Genomic DNA, 17066 nt, shown 5'->3' on the forward strand with positions numbered 1-17066 from the left:
TTTTTCACTTAAAAAATATTACCAAATTCATTCTTGTTCCAATCTTTGAGTCTGAGCTTGATGTGTTTTAGTCTTTTCTATAGCAAAAACATTGTTGTACCCTAAATATGCAGATCTTTTGTCCACCATTTTGCAATGTTGTTGATAAAATCTGGGTGGGTGAGCCAGATATTCTCAAATCTAAAAGGTCTATTCTTGGGGGTACCAGTGCCCTGAACCTCAAGTTGTATAGGCCAATGGTCCGATCCTCCAAGGGGGAGAATTCTCACTGTCATTGCTTTATTTGTGAGCATAAGTTCCTCTGAGATTACGAATCTCTCTAACTTTGAGGCTACTTGAAACCCTCCTCCTCCTTTATTGTTCCATGTAAAGAGGCCATTACTCATAACAGTGTCAACTAGCTTCATATTGCTATAAATGTTTGAATTGATATAGAGTCTTTGCTTAAAGTTCTAGTTCCACCTTTTTTCTTTGATATTGATTTGATCATGTTGAAGTCCCCACCCATTATCCATGGTACTCCTGCATGTCTATCTCTTAGTTCCACAAGAGAATATAGCAGCTTGCATTTCTCATCCAGTCTTTGGGGGCCATAAACATTTGTAATAAATTAATTCTCCCTATCTCCCACAGGCTGCATAACCACTAGTAAATAGTTCCTAGATGCCTCAGCATCTATTATGCCAATCTTTTGGGGGTTCCAAAGAGTAAGTATACCTCCTGTTGTTTTATCTTCTTTGACTTCTAGAAACTCATATTTATTGAGCCATTTACTGTGTATTTCTTTTATTTTTTGAATGGAACACTTAGTTTCCTGGATAAAGATCATATCCGAAGCTTCTTGTTTCATTGTATTGCTAAGTATTCTTTGTTTTCTTTTACTTTCTAGGCCTCTAATATTCCAAGATGTGAACTTCATTATGAAATATTTGTAAAGGAGTAGCTGGTTAGATCTTTCATCTTACCTAAATCTATCATTAGATTTCCACATTCCATCAGTAACTCATTTTGCTTTTTCCTACCTCCTCCTTTCCTAGATTTCTAGGAGCTAATCCTAGTGTGGTTTCATGGTTTTCACACCTTCGTTGCCCTGCCTTTCATTGTTTCTTTGCCTTTCCAGCCCTTTAGCGTGAGTTTTCCATAGGAACAGTTGTTGTACTCTATTAAACTCTTCTTGATGTAGTGAGTCTACCCCTCCCATTGTCCCCTATTTCAAGAACCCTTCCAGATCTAGGTGTTCTCTGTCAAGAATATCCTGCAGTTCATGATCCTCCATTTCCATCTCACTCTGGGTCATTTCTTGGTCCATTTCCAGATCTCCATCGCTCAACGTAGTCTCTTTCTATTTATTAATATCCTGTGTTTGCCCACTATTTTCTTCTTTCTCCTTCACCCCTAGGTTGCCTTCCCTTACCTGATCTACCTATGTTGTCTCTTCCTCTTCTTCTAGGACTTGGAACCTGTTCAAACTGACTTGTTGCCCTTCTGTTTGATGTTTCTTTGGCCCCCTTTTTCCCCATTTTCCTCTATAGCCCACTTTGTGAAAGTTTTCAGTGTCTTTCACTATGGTAGCTTTACTTTTGTTCTCTATTTTACTGAGAGGGTAGTCTCTAAATAGGTGCCCATGCTCATCGCACCTGCGACATCTGAAAGGAATATGTTCATAATCTATTGTTTGCACGCATTCTTCATCAAAAACTTCCAAGATTACCTCATCTGGTAGAGCTCCAGAGAGATCCATCTCCACACATATTCGTGTGAAGGAAGTATATTTTTCCCTTCTAGTGGCCTCAGATGCTTTGACAAAACACCCTAATTTGTTTCCTATGGCAGATAAAGGTTCAGTTTGCCAGTAATCTAGAGGTAGGGAATAGAGTCTTACCTAGACCTGGACCGAGGTGAAAGTCTCTCGCTCCGGGACAAAATTCATCATCCAAGGCCACATGTAGAGGCCTACAACTACATAGAAGTAGGACCCTCCTTCAAACACCGTGTCTTTGTCCTCTATATTTGTAAATACCATAGTGATGAAACCCCTTGACCCATGATGTAGGTCTATGCATCCTTTCATTTTCTAGTCGTATTTAATCCACGCTTGTAGCGCCTTTTCTGTGCGCCATAATCCCATGAATTTAAAAATGATAGCATAGGTCCGCATGTGGTCCCTATGCGCCTGTAGAGTAGGATCATTTAAAACTACTCTGGATGTGACCTCAGCCTTGGGTTTATATGGCCCCTTTTGCATTTTGTTTTCTACTTCCTGTTTCTTGTCTTCTTCCTCATTTTCCTTTGTTCTATTGTCCTCCCTTTTATTGGTCAAATCTTGTTCCTCTTCAATGTTCCTTTTTATTTCTCCTGAAGGACCTCTGGTAGATTCTATCGGTTCCTTACCTCGGCTGGCTACGGCCTGACTGTAGGAGGGAGTGGAGCTCTCCCCTTTGCGCCCCTGCATGGAGTTCAACACCTACAGAAGCTTAAAACACTATCTCTTCGTCAAAGAAAAATCACTCCTATCTAAAAAACCCCAACCATATCCATCAATAAACTATGTTTTCATTAAAATCAAATCCTTAGAATTTTTTCCTTTTACATTCTTAAACTTGGATTTCTATTTTGTAATTATAACTTCTCAAAAAATTATTATTAAAATTTATTTTTCTTTGTTTAATTCGAATAATGTAGTTAACTTGAAAAAAAATATCTTTCCTTTCTTTGATTCAAATAATTTAATTATTTTCTTAGTCAATGAATATAAATCCCGCTTAATAAAAGTCTCTCTTGCCCTAATAAAAAATTGTGGTCTTTCTCTTCATTTTTTATGCATTTCAATGGTAGATTCTTTCTTTATTTGTCATTTATTTTAATTATACTAAGTCACTCTATCAAAAGAATATATCTTTTCGTGAAATCTCTACCACATTCAATTTTTTGAAATAACCATTTCTAATTATGTTAGATCTTAGGGTTTTGTGATCCATATTGTAAACAAAAACGCCTTTCAGATTAATCACAACATTATTATTTGGTCGATGTTTTGAACCAACTAATGTTGTTCATCCTTAGGAGAAAGGTGAAAAAATCCATTGACCCTAAAGAATAAATAGCAAGGATGCATCGGCGCCTAGAACTAGCTGTTAGGAATTGGTTATTTAATTAATAAAATAATATTTATTATTTTTTAATTAGCGAGTAGCTATTATAAACTAGTCGTTATTTGTTTATATAAATAGAAATTATTTATTAATAATATTAAACTATTATTTATATATTATCTATGAAATTATAATAACAAATTTATTCATAGAAGGAGTATAGTTAATAAAATCATAAACATATTCTTATTAATTAATAAATTAACGTATCATCAATAAATAAATAAATAAATGAATAACTAAATAAATAACAATAATATATAAATATAACATTTATTAATTTTTAGTTATAAAAATCAAAATTAGCCTTTTAATTGTTTTCACATATATGAAATTATTCATTAATAATAATAAACTATTATTTATATATTATTTATGAATTTATAATAACATATTTATAAATAAACACATAAGGGGTCAAAAAAACGAAGGAGGGGGGTAATAACGGCGGAAAATTGGGACTAAATACCTGGAATCTAGCTCTTACTCAGTTTCCACCCATCATCCCTATTGAGATTAATTGTATGCTTCTTAATCTCAATTGCCTCTCTTAGTTTCCTATGGTGGAAGTGGTCAACCCTAGCAATTACCTTCGCATCCTCAATGCAAACATGGTGCTTATATTTCTCTACATGATCTGCAAGAGATGATGAGCACGATCAATCAAGCATAACCGATTGCGCTCATCATCGCTTGCGAAGCATTCAAAGAAATATAAGCACCATGTTTGCATTGAGGATGCAAAGGTAATTTCTAGGGTTGATCACTTCCACCATAGGAAACTAAGAGAGGTGATTGAAATTGAGAATCATACAATCAACCTCAATAGGTATGATGGGTGGAAACTGAGTAAGAGCTAGATTCTGGCTATTTTCTCTTGATCTTCCCCCATTATTACTCCCCCCTTCCTCAATTTTTTTTTTCTTTTACCCCTTATGTTTTTATTTATAGATATGTTATTATAAATTCATAAATAATATATAAGTAATATTTTATTATTATTAATGAATAATTTCATATAAATGAAAACAATTAAAAGGCTAATTTTGATTTCTACAACTAAAAATTAATAAATATTATATTTATATATTATTGTTATTTATTTATTTATTTGTGATGGGTTAATTTATTAATTAATAAGAATAGGTTTATGATTTTATTAACTATAGTCCATTTATGAATAATTTTTTTATTATAATTTAATAGATAATATATAAGTAATAATTTAATATTATTAATAAATAAGTTCTATTTATATAAACAAATAACAACTAGTTTATAACAACTAGTCTTTAATTAAAAATTAATAAATATTACTTTATTAATTAAATAACTAATTCCTAACAGCTAGTTTCTAATGACTAATTCTAGACTTTGATGCATCCTTGCTATTATTCTTCCGGATCAATGGATTTTTTCACCTTTGTCTTGAGGATGAACCACATGAGTTGGTTTGAAACGCTGACCAAATAATAATGATGTGATTAATCTGAAAGACATTCTTGTTTACATTTCTAATTAATTAAATAAAATTTGCATATGTATAAATTTGAATAATTACCAGTAGCCATGGAAGGCTAAGTGATAATGATGTGATTAATCTGAAAGACATTTTTGATTACATTCCTAATTAATTAAAAAAAAATTGCAAATGTATAAATTTGAGTAATTAACAATAGCCATGGGCGGCTAAGTGGTGATCACAATTTTAGTTCATTTCATTGAAATAAATGTGGATTTCATAAATTAAAGTAGCTTTAATGCAAGCCTGGAATTTTGTATTTTAAGATAAGTAAATTAAAATATCTTTAGTTTTTGATATATTTTTTAGATCTTGATTTGTGTATTGTTTTTTTATGGTTAAATTTCATTTATTCTTTAAGATCGTCTTATATCTATCTTAACCCTAGATCCATCAAGCACACAAAGGGATCAAATCTCTTTTCATTTTATAAGAGGTTTTTATCTCAAGAGATTTGACCCCTCTCTCGGCTTGATAGGATCGAGGTTAAGATGGATCCAGGTTGATTTCTACATACACATATACCATATGTAGGTTGGATATATCTATCATTCTCTCTCGTTCTTCCCTCCTGCCCTACTCCCTCTCTCACTCTCTCTCCATCTCTCCTATGATATCCCCCATACTATGTAAGTATTTTAATTACTACAGTTTTGACAACTATTTATTTTCTTAATTTAAAAAATATTATTTTGGAAGTTAATATTTTTTGAATGAAGACAAAAATTATCAATAAATACTATTTTACTCAATAATCAGCTAAGGAGACAATTACCTGTTCCTAACTAAGTTCTCAAAACTAATTTCTTGGGGATTTAGCCAAGAGATCAAGAGGATAGAGGTATCTGAGATCAAGGATAAAGAAGGGAAGAGTTACTAAGGAACATATTGTGCTGAAGAGTTAGGCAGTCCTATAAGGCCATGTATGGTTTGGATGAGAGGGCGCTGAGACTGTAAGTCTCAAGAAAATAAAGAGTTCCTGTGAACATGAAAGCTTTGGGGGAGACTACTGAAGTAGGTCTCAAGGTTGGGAGGCAGATATACAGAGAAATTCAAGTCTGGTTGGAGGACCGAATCAGGAGTATTTCAAGATAGACAGTGGTACAAATAAGTAGTAATATCAATGCTTATTAAGTAGATTTTGTCCTGATTATGATATAGACATAATGATCATTTTTAGTAATTTAATAATGAGATAGATTGATTAAATTATAGTTAATTGTCATATTAATTTATTGACATTATATGATTCAAGAAAAGAACAGAAAAGACTCGTATTATTAAAGTTCACGAATTTTGGAGATTTAGAACAAGTAATCCTATAAGGTTCCACATAGTTATAACTCTGAATATAAATGATATAACTAGAAGACAAACTTCATTTTCAATATTAGAAAATTGTTCCACGGGAATTACAGTACGCAAGAAAGAGTAACAAATCTTTTGTTAACAAAGAGAGAAATAGTAGGGAGATTTTCTTTCTCTATAAATGCGGAACTATTATAATAGGTATTGATTATAAGTAGTTAGCAAAACAAATAATTCGAAAAAGTTAGAACAAGTAGGGAAATATTTGAACTGTAAATATGCCCAGAACCAAAACTAGAAAATGAGTCTGAAAATGAGGTATGTAGCCTCACAACAAAATAGTTTGAAATCCGCAAAATTCCCCAGTCGAAAAGAAAAAACATAGATTTCAATTGTTCTATCAAATAACACAGACAATACCAGATATAGAATCTCTGTAAATATATTCAAAGCATTAATACATTCGAAATAGAAAAATTAGAGGTGATATTCTAAACCAAAAACCCTTGCGGATGGAGGCAATAGGGCATTCGTAGAACCTCTGAAATAATTATATATTCTATCAATCAAAGAAAGAAATACAGACCAAGATCTAGCATAAACACGAGAATAATTTCCAGAAAGAAAATAAGTAACATAAACGAAGTTGTATTCCAAGAAATGCTTAAGGATGTAAAACAAGATTACATATATTTCATTCAACAATCTCGGCACCAAATTGTAACTATTCCAGCCAGGGTTTGAATCACTTCACCCTCGGCATAATTAAAAATATACAAATAAATAAGCTGGCCGAAGTCGGGTAAGGCCTCAGAAACTCAAAACTAAATTTAAAAATTACAGAGGGTAATCAATATCGCAGTCATTGCAAGGAGAAGTGCTAAAAACTCTCTATGAAGCAACAATATTAAACTTCTAATTCAATACAAAACTCTTGCATACCCGGGATATTAATAAATGAATCCCCAAATCGAACCGAGGGCCTCGCAACAAGCTTGACCCATAGCTTGTCCATTGCATAGCCTCTGCAAAACCCTCCACCCTGACTGGGTGGAAAAAGAAAGGATTAATAGATTGTTTAGCAAATGTAACAATAGAAAACAAAACCAGAAGAAAAGATCTCCATTAGAATTACCTGGATGGTCCGAAGGGGTGAGTCGTCTATACATAATTTCACACCAAGAATCCCAGCAGACTCCTTTTTGGAACCCGGAATTGCAAATAACCCTAACAACGAATACAGGAAGTAGAAAAATAACTTAGAGCTCGACAAAAACCCTAGTAGAGGGTCCTCAAACTGTGAATACAAACCGACCCAGAAGATACTAGGAGCATGAACCAAAGAGGAAAAATGACGAGCGAACATACCCATTCGAGGGTTAGACAAACCAAGAAACCCCTCCTCCATCCGATCTAGTGGAGAAACTGATGTCGTTGATCCAAAGAGAATTCCAAGGTTACAATGTACGAGGTCCTGCAGTAATAACTCCAGCAAGGCGCCACCTCCACCTAGGCCGAGCAATGATTCAGCCAGAGTTAATGCCGGGTAGTGTGAACCATAAGGTAAATATAGAACCGGACCTCCATCAATGGTGGTAAAATCTTACAGTACAGGTTCATTAATGTAGAAAAATCACGAAAGTAAACAAGTGTACTCGATAATCTGAGCCATCACGAGTGATGGACAGATGTCCTCATCTCGAACTTATATCACAATGTAACTCATATAATAAAGTCTGAGAGGTATTCACAATGTAATTTTGAATAACAATTTCTATCCTTAATAAAGTTTTCAATTACTTTGATTGTGTGTAATAGATTCTACAGAATGATTATGTCCATATATCAATAGAGATTTTGGTATTTTAGAAAATAGTTAAATAAAAAAAGAAAAATTGTGTATATGCTTAGTAGATGTGTGACATATGGTATCAGAGTGCTCATGTTGCTAAACTGAGGCCTCTAGAATAACAAAATAACAACTTTGATGTGCACGTAGGAAACAGTCAGCATGAGGAGAATGGGGAACCCTCCCCATCAAATAGCAATGGGAATAGGACCAACATCATTTCAAGAAAGTAATCCTGAAGTATGGGTACAGTTAGGAGATGAGCCACGAAATGATAATACAACCATCCTGGAAACTGTACAAGAATTAAAAGATGAGATGGCCCAACTATGGGTGGACAACGAATGACTAATGCAGGAGCAAGAGAAAATTATGAAAAGTCTATCTGATAGATAGAACCATTGGCCACTAGCCCCTAGCCCTAAACACAGAAATATGATAGGGGAACAAGAATATCAAACTGAGAATATGGAGATAGAAGGAGGTGAAGAAAACCATGAAGAAGAATAAAATAATGTGTCAAATCACAAGATACATAAAATACAGAAATAAGAACTTCAAGGAGAATTTAGGAAAAATAAATGTGCTCTCTACGATGGTGAACAGGAAGAGGCAACAGAAGCATGACTCATTAACATGAACAAGTATTTCCATTTATACAATTATGACCATAATCTGAAGGCTCGACTAACCATATTTCAATTACAAGGAAAGGCCACATTATGGTGGGAGTAGGTAAAAATAGTTGAAGGAGTTAATGAACGAAATATAACTTGGGAGAATTTTTCAAAGATATTTTAAGGAGAAATATCTAACAAAAATATTTTATGATTAAAAAGCAAAAGAGTTCCATGATCTCTAATTGGTTCAGATTACCATGGATGAGTTCATAACCAAGTTCATGTCACTACTTCGCTATGTCCCTTACATACGTGACGAAAAGGAAAAAGTGTAGTAGTTCATGAGCAGCCTCCCACTATTCATGAAGGAACAACTAGAGTTTGACAACCCAAAAACCATGGATGAAGTTATTCGTAAGGTGTGGATCTGTTACCAGCAAAACAAACCCAAGGGCGATTTAGGCAAGAAGAGGGCGGACAAAAAAGGGAGAAAATTTGTTCTCAGCCAGAAAGGGAACAAGGGTACATGCAACAAGGGATCATTTAAAGGTCCAATTAACCAGAAAGCAAATGGAAATCAGCCCAGATTTAGGGTACCATGTGAAAATAAGATGAATGAACAAGATGGTAAATAGAATTAAATAATAGACCACATGTATAGTGTTGGGGATGAGGAGGGCCACATTATGTGAAAGACTACCCACAATGCAAAGGAGCTAATCCGATTTCACAAATACAGTAAACATTTACCGTGGGAGAGGTGGCTAGGAGCATCCCCAAAACTAATGTTTCCCTTGAAGACCACCAAGTAGAGTTTCAACCAACAATGGTTGAATTTGAAGGTAATTTTTTTTACAAGACCTATATTTATTTTAATCGATACGGGGGATACCGTAAGTTATATTAACCCCAATATTGTAGAACAGTGTAAACTGCAATCTATCAAATTTAAAAATCCATGGCTAATACAACTAGCCACAGGAGCAAAAAGAAGACTTTTGTCTAAGGTCAACAATTTCCCTCTAAGTTTAGCTAACCAGACTATTATAGAAAAACTTAATGTGTTACCCCTGGGGTCCTACAACGTTCTTATACGTATGGACTGGTTGGAAAAGCACTGGTCCCTTATTAACTACAAGACCAAAACCATTAATTACCAGGATGAGAAAGGAGTAAGGTAGGAGATTCAAGGTATTCAAAAGCCTCTGCATATAAGACCTGTAACAGCCTCCCAATTAGAAAAATGTATTAGAAAAGGCTGCCAAGTCTATGCAATACAAGTGGGATACACTGATTTTAAAGATAAATCTGTTTCTATAGAAAGTATTCCAGTGATACAAAACTTTCCAGATGTATTTCCTGAGGAAATCCTAGGCCTACCCCCAAAAAGAGACATAGATTTCACCATCGAGCTAATTTCTGGAGTTGCCCCAGTCTCCTGAGCCCCTTACCACATGAGCATACCAGAGCTAACTGAATTAAAAATGCAGCTACAAGAGCTGCTTGATAAAGGGTATATTCGACCGAGTGTGTCCCCTTGGGGAGCTCTAGTGCTCTTTGTCAAGAAGAAGGATGGAACATTGAGAATGTGTATGGACTACCATCAGTTAAACAAACTAACCATTAAAAATAAATATCCCTTGCCCTGTATTGATGAATTATTTGATCAACTAAAGGGTGCAACAGTCTTCTCAAAGGTCGATCTATGCTCAGGATATCATCAGATCTAGATAAAGGAGGAGGACATAGCAAAGACCACATTTAGAATTCGTTATGGACGTTATGAGCCTATACTGCTACCTTTTGGACTAACTAATGCCCCAGCCACCTTCATGTATCTCGTGAACAAAATATTCCATCAATATTTAGATAAATTTGTATTAATCTTTATTGATGACATACTAATCTATTCTCGAAGCATGGAAGAACATCAGGAACATCTCTATATTGTTCTGCAAGTATTAAGAGAACTCTATTTGTATGCCAAATATAGCAAGTGTTACTTCTTTAAGGATCAAATCTGGTAATTAGGACATGTCATCACCAAGAATGCCATTACAATCGATCTAGAGAAAATAAGGACTACCATGGAATGGCCAGTACCGAAAGATGTATCTGACATAAGATCATTCATGGGTTTAGTTGCATATTATAGACGATTTGTGGAAGGGTTTTCTAGGGTGGCATATCCTATCACTTCTTTGCAAAAGAAAGGAAAAGCCTTTAAATGGACCCCCAACTGCCAAAAGAGCTTTGACGAGCTCAAGCATCTACTCACCACTTCACCCATTTTGAACATCGTAGATCCCAACAAAGAGTACGTGGTTTGTACAAATGCTAACAAGGAGAGTGTATGTGGCATATTAATTCAAGAAGGCAGGGTTGTAGCTTATGAATCAACGAAACTTAAGGAGTAAAAACAAAAGTATTTTGCAGATCATTTGGAACTAACAGTGGTGATTCATGCCTTAAAAATGTAGCGGAACTACTTAATGGGTAAGAAATTTCGGCTATTGACGGATCATCATAGTCTAACAAGTTACTTTAAGCAACCCACTTTGAATGCTAGAAAAGCTCGTTGGATATATTTCCTAAGCGAATTCGATTTTGAAATCAAGAATTTGAAGGGGAAAGAAAACTTGGTTGCGGATGCTTTAAGTCGAAAGGTAAATTGTTTATATGAAATTTCTTTCATTGAATAAAGAACAACTTTTTATGAGCATATTTGTGAAACAGCCATGTAAGATTTAGGATACAAACATTTATGGCAGCAAGAAAAAATTCCATATAGCCATGAACAACAATTAGGATATGAGGTAAATATAGAACGATCGCTGATTTATAGGAAGATGTTATATATACCTAACAAAAAACATCTTAAAAACTTAATTTTAGATTAATTTCATAATATTCCTTACGCAAGCCATCCTGGATATCAGTAAATGATTCTCGCCTGAAGAAAGGAATTTTTCTAGCTTGGAATGAAAAAGGAGGTAGCAGAATATTTAGCCAAATCTCTGGAATTCCAGCAAATAAAATTTGAGCATCAACACCCAATAGGTTTACTCAACCCATTACCTATTCCTGAATGGAAATGGGAAACCATATCCATCGATTTCATCACTAGACTACCTAAGTCAAAAAGACAAAATGACTCCATCATGGTAGTGGTAGACAAACTGAGCAAATATGCTCATTTCATACCAGTCCAGTCAACTTATAAAGCGGTGCAGGTTGCTAACATTTTTATGCAACACATTTTCAAGCTACATGGAATACCCAAAATGATCATCTCATACCACGATGTGAAATTCACATCAACCTTCTAGAAGGCCCTTTTTGAAGGATTGGGCACGCAACTACATTTCAGTACCACTTATCAAGCTCAAACGAATGGATAGACAGAGAGAGTAAAGCAAGTGGTTGAAGACATGTGAACTTATGTTATGGAATAGCCCTCGAAATGGGGGGACTACTAAGACTTGGTAGAATTTGTTTATAAAAATGGATACCACACATCTCTACAGATTAGTCCTTTTGAAGTATTATGCGAGCGTAAGTGTAGAACACCATTGAGTTGGAGTGGACCAGAGGACAAGTTGATGTTAGGACGGGATATGTTGGAAGAAATGGAGGAAATGGTAAAGAAAGTATGAAACAACTTAAATGCCACCCAAGATCTGCAAAAGAACTTTACTAATCAGAAATAGAGTTTTTGGTAATTTCAAGTAGGAGACCATGTTTACATTAGAGTACGAGCTAAGAAAAGTGCATTGCAATGGACTGGATGTGCTACGCTGACACCCTGGCTTTGTGGGCAATTTAAAATCTTAGCTTGGATCATGCCAGTGGCTTACCAGCTTGCTTTACCCACCCAAATTCATGTGCACAATGTCCTTCACATTTCTTTACTTAAAAAATACATTTATGATCCTAAACACGTAATCAATTGGCAAAACATTCAGGTAAAATATTCGATATTTTTTTTTTTTAAATGTAAATATATTAAAGAAGTTGATTGATGACTTAAGTCATTTTGTTGCTATGTAGGTCGAACTGGAAGGCGAGTTCTTGGTCGAGCCTCTGGTATACTAGACCAGAGAGAAGTAACATTGCGGAAACTAGTTATCACCCAGGTTAAATTGAAATGGCAGCACTTTGGGCCTGAAGAGACCACCTAGGAGGATGAGCATGTTATCAAGGAGACCTTTCCAAATTTTTTTATAGAAGGAAAACATCAGGATAATGTTACATCTTGTGGGCGGGGGGGGGGAGATGTGATATCCCCTAGACTATGTAAATATTTTAATTACTGCAGTTTGTAAAACTATTTATTTTCTTAATTTAAAGAATACTAATTTGGAAGTTAATATTTTTTGAATTAAGACAACAGTTATAAGTAAATATTATTTTACTTAATAAGCAGTTACTTGTTCTTAACTAAGTTCTTGAAACTAATTTCTTGAGAATTTAACCAAGAGATCAAGAGGATAGAGGTATCTGAGATCAACGAGAAAGAAGGGAAGAGTTACTAAGGAACATACTATGCTGAAGAGTCAGGCAGTCCTATAAGGCCATGTCCAATTTGGACCAGAGGGCACTGAGACTATAAGCCTCAAGAAAATAAATAGTTCCCGTGAATAGGAAAGCTCTGGGGGAGACTACTGAATTATGTCTCAGGGTTGGGAGGCAAAGATACAGAGAAATTCAAGTCTGGTTGCAAGACTGAATCAAGAATATTTCAAGCTATAAAGTGGTACAGATAAGTAATAATATCAGTGCTTATTAAGTAGATTTTGTCCTGATTATGATATAGACATAATGATCATTTTCAGTAATTCAAGAATGAGATAGCTTGATTAAATTACAGTTAACTGTCATATTAATTTATTGACATTGTATGATTCAAGAAAAGAACAGAAAAGAAGTATTAGTAAAGTCCACAAATTTCAAAGATTTAGAACAAGTAATGCTATAAGGTTGCACATAGTTATAATTCTGAATATAAACGATATAACTAGAAGAAAAACTTCATTTTCATTATTGGAAAATTGTTCCACAGGAATCACAGTACGCAAGAAAGAGTAACAAATCTTCTGTTAACAAAAAGAGAAACAATAGGGAGATTTTCTTTGTCTATAAACGAGGAACTATTATAATAGGTACTGACTATAACTAGTTAATGGAATAACCAATTCGAAAAACTAAGAACAAGAAGGGAAATGTTTGAACTGTAAATATTCCCAGAACCAAAACTCTAGAAAATGAATCTGAAAATGAGGTATGTAACCTCACCACAAAATAGTTAGGAATCCACAAAATTCCCCAGTCGAAAATAAAAAACATAGATTTCAACTCTTCTCTCAAATAATGCACATAATACTAGATATAGAATCTCTATAAATATCTTCAAAGCATTAATACATTCGAAATAGAAAAATTAGAGGTGATATTCTAAACCGCAAACCCTTGCGGATGGAGGCAATAGGGTGTTCGTAGAACCTCTGATATAATTCTATATTCTATCAATCGAAGAAAGAAATACAGACCAAGATCTAGCATAAACACGGGAATAATTTCCAGAAAGAAAATAAGTAGCAGGAATGAAGTTGTATTCCAAGAAATGCTTAAGGATGTAAAAGAAGATTACATATATTTCATTCAACAGTCTCGGCACCAAATTGTAACTATTCCAACCAGGGTTCAAATCACTTCACCCTCGGCATAATTAAAAAATATTCAAATAACTAAGTCGGTCGAAGCCAAGTAAGGCCTCAGAAACTCAAAACTAAATTTAAAAATTATAGAGGGTAATTATAGAGGAGAAGTGCCAAAAACTCTACAGGAAGCCACAATCTTAAACTTCTAATTCAATATAGAACTCTTGCATACCCAGGATATTAATAAACCAGTCCCCAAATCAAACTAAGGGCCTTACAACAGGCTTTACCCACAGCTTGTCCATTGCACGGCCTCTACAAAACCATCCACCTCGACTCCATGGAAAAAGCAAGGATTAACAGACTGTTAAGCAAATGTAACAATAGAAAACAAAAACCACAGGCAAGAATCTCCATTAGAATTACCTGGATGGTCCGAAGGGGTGAGTCATCTATAGATAAGTTCACACCAAGAATGCCAGCAGACTCCTTTTTGGAACACGGAATTGCAGATAACCCTAAGAATGAATACAGGGAATATAAAAAGAACTCAGAGCTCAACAAAAACCCTAGAATAGGGTCCTCAATCTGTGAATACAAACCAACCCAGAAGATACCAGGAGCATGAACCAAAGAGGAAAAATGACGAGCAAACATGCCCATTTGAGGGTTAGAGAAACCAAGAAACCCCTCCTCTATCTGATCTAGTGGAGAAACTGATGCCATTGATCCAAAGTGAATTCCAAGGTCACAATGTACAAGGTCCTGCAGTAATAAATCCAGCAAGACGCCACCTCCACCAAGGTCGAGTAGTGATTCAACCAAAGTTAATGCTGGGTAGTGTGAACCAGAAGGTAAGTATAGAACGATACCTCCATCAATAGTAGTAAAATATTACAGTACAAGTTCATTAATGTAGAAAAATCGCAAAAGTAAACAAGTGTACTCAATAATCTGAGCCATCATGAGTGATGGAAAAATGTCCTCATCTCAAACTTATATCACGATGTAACTTGAAGACTAAATTTTGAGAGGTATTAACAATGTAATTTTGAATAACAGTTTCTATCCTTAACAAAGTTTTCAATTACATAATAGATTCTATAGAATGATTATTTCTATATATCAATAGAGATTCTGGTATCTTAGGAAGTAGTTAGGTTAGAAAAACTATTTATGTATATGCTTAGTAGATTTGTGACATCTCCCTTGTCACGCCCTCTCTCTCTCTCCACCTTTCTCTCTTTATGTATTTCTTCTACCATATCTCTCCCCCTCCAAGTCCATCTCTCTATCCCTCCATTTCTCCTTCTCTCTCTGAAACCCTCTCTCTTTTCTTGTTCTCTCTCCCTTTCTCTCCCACCTCCCTCTCTCTCTCATCCCCATCACTTTATCTCTCTATATCATCCAACTATGTCACTCTCTCCATGCTTATCTCCTTCTCTCTCTCCCCTTACCTCCTGCTTGCACCTCGATGTATCCCTCTCTCTATATTTCTCTCCCTTTTCCTTCTCTCCCTCTCTCTCCTCTCCTTCTCGTTGTCTTCCTTCCTTTCCTCCCAAACTCACTCTCTCTTCATGTCTCCATTGTCACTCCCCCTCTCTCTCCACCTCTACCTCTCTTCCCCTCCACGTCCATCTCTCCCTCCCTTCCTCTCTCCTTCTCTCTCAATTCCTCTCTCTCTTCCTTCCCCTCTCTACCTTGATCTCCAACATCCCTCTATCTCTCCCCACCATCTCTCTCTCTACCCTCCAGCTCTGTCACTATCTCCCTCCCTCTCTCTTTCTCTTCCTCCCCCTCTCTCCCCATCCAACTACATATCTCTCTTACTCCCTCTCTCCCCTCCTTCCCCTCCTATCTCTCTTCATTCATCTCTATCCCTCTCTCTTACACCTCCAGCTCTCTCTCTCCTCCCTGTCACTCTCTCTCTCTCCACCCTCCAATTTTGTCACTATCTTCGTCCCTGTCTCCTTCTCTACCCCCTCTCTCTGTGCTCCATTTCACTCTATTTGTCTTCCCCCCCTCGAGCCATATGATGGAGAATTTTCACTCTATGTAAACAATGTAATGTCTAACATATTTTAGCTTTTAATTTTTTTACTGTGAAATGAGTTATGGTTTTTAGGAATGTGGTATTTATAATACATGGTATTGTCCCATGGTATTCTATCAAACCCTATTTACATGTTAATAATATCCATGGTAAAGTGGGGATGAATATCCATGGTTAACAAACTTGTTATTGTATGTTTATTGTAAGTATTAAGTTTAATATGCCTATCTCTCTATTTCTTTCATCTTCCCTCCCTCTCTCTCCCACTCCAAGACTATAATTCCAGGTGGATAACTTCCAAAGATATTTTATGTCATAATTTATGGATATGGTTGCAATATTCATGCATGTTTTTAGATAATTGTGTAGTGATCTTTTAACCTTAATATTTGTAGGAAAACCATCCAGACATAAAATACTTGAAAATAACTTAAGTAAATAACATATCTACCAACAATTACTTCCCACCATAAAATAAAATACTTGAAAATAACTTATACTCAAATAAATAACATATCTAGTATCAATTACTTCCCATCATAATTTAAGCAAGTCTTTGCATAAAAAGTAGATAGGAATAATATGTAAAAATACATACTTACAGGAGTTAGTTCCCACCATTATTTAGGTTTTTCTCAACACTTATGTAAAAAAAACATACTTACAGGAGTTACTTCCCACCATTATTTATGTTTTCTTCAACACTTATGTATGAGTAAAACTATAAATGTGTAGACCTACTATTGCTTACTACCCACCAAATTTTATGCAAATTCTTCTATTTGAGCAAGAAATTTACTTTTCCACTTCACATTTCATATAAATATATTTATTAATTTTATTTTGTTTTATTTTATTCATATTTTTATTTTTATGTAATTTGACCTAGTAAATATGCTGAA

This window comes from Pinus tabuliformis, chromosome 9 (genome assembly GCF_031772625.1).
Source record: "Pinus tabuliformis cultivar Carrire ecotype Pingquan chromosome 9, CPIR1, whole genome shotgun sequence".
Taxonomy (NCBI): Eukaryota; Viridiplantae; Streptophyta; class Pinopsida; order Pinales; family Pinaceae; genus Pinus; species Pinus tabuliformis.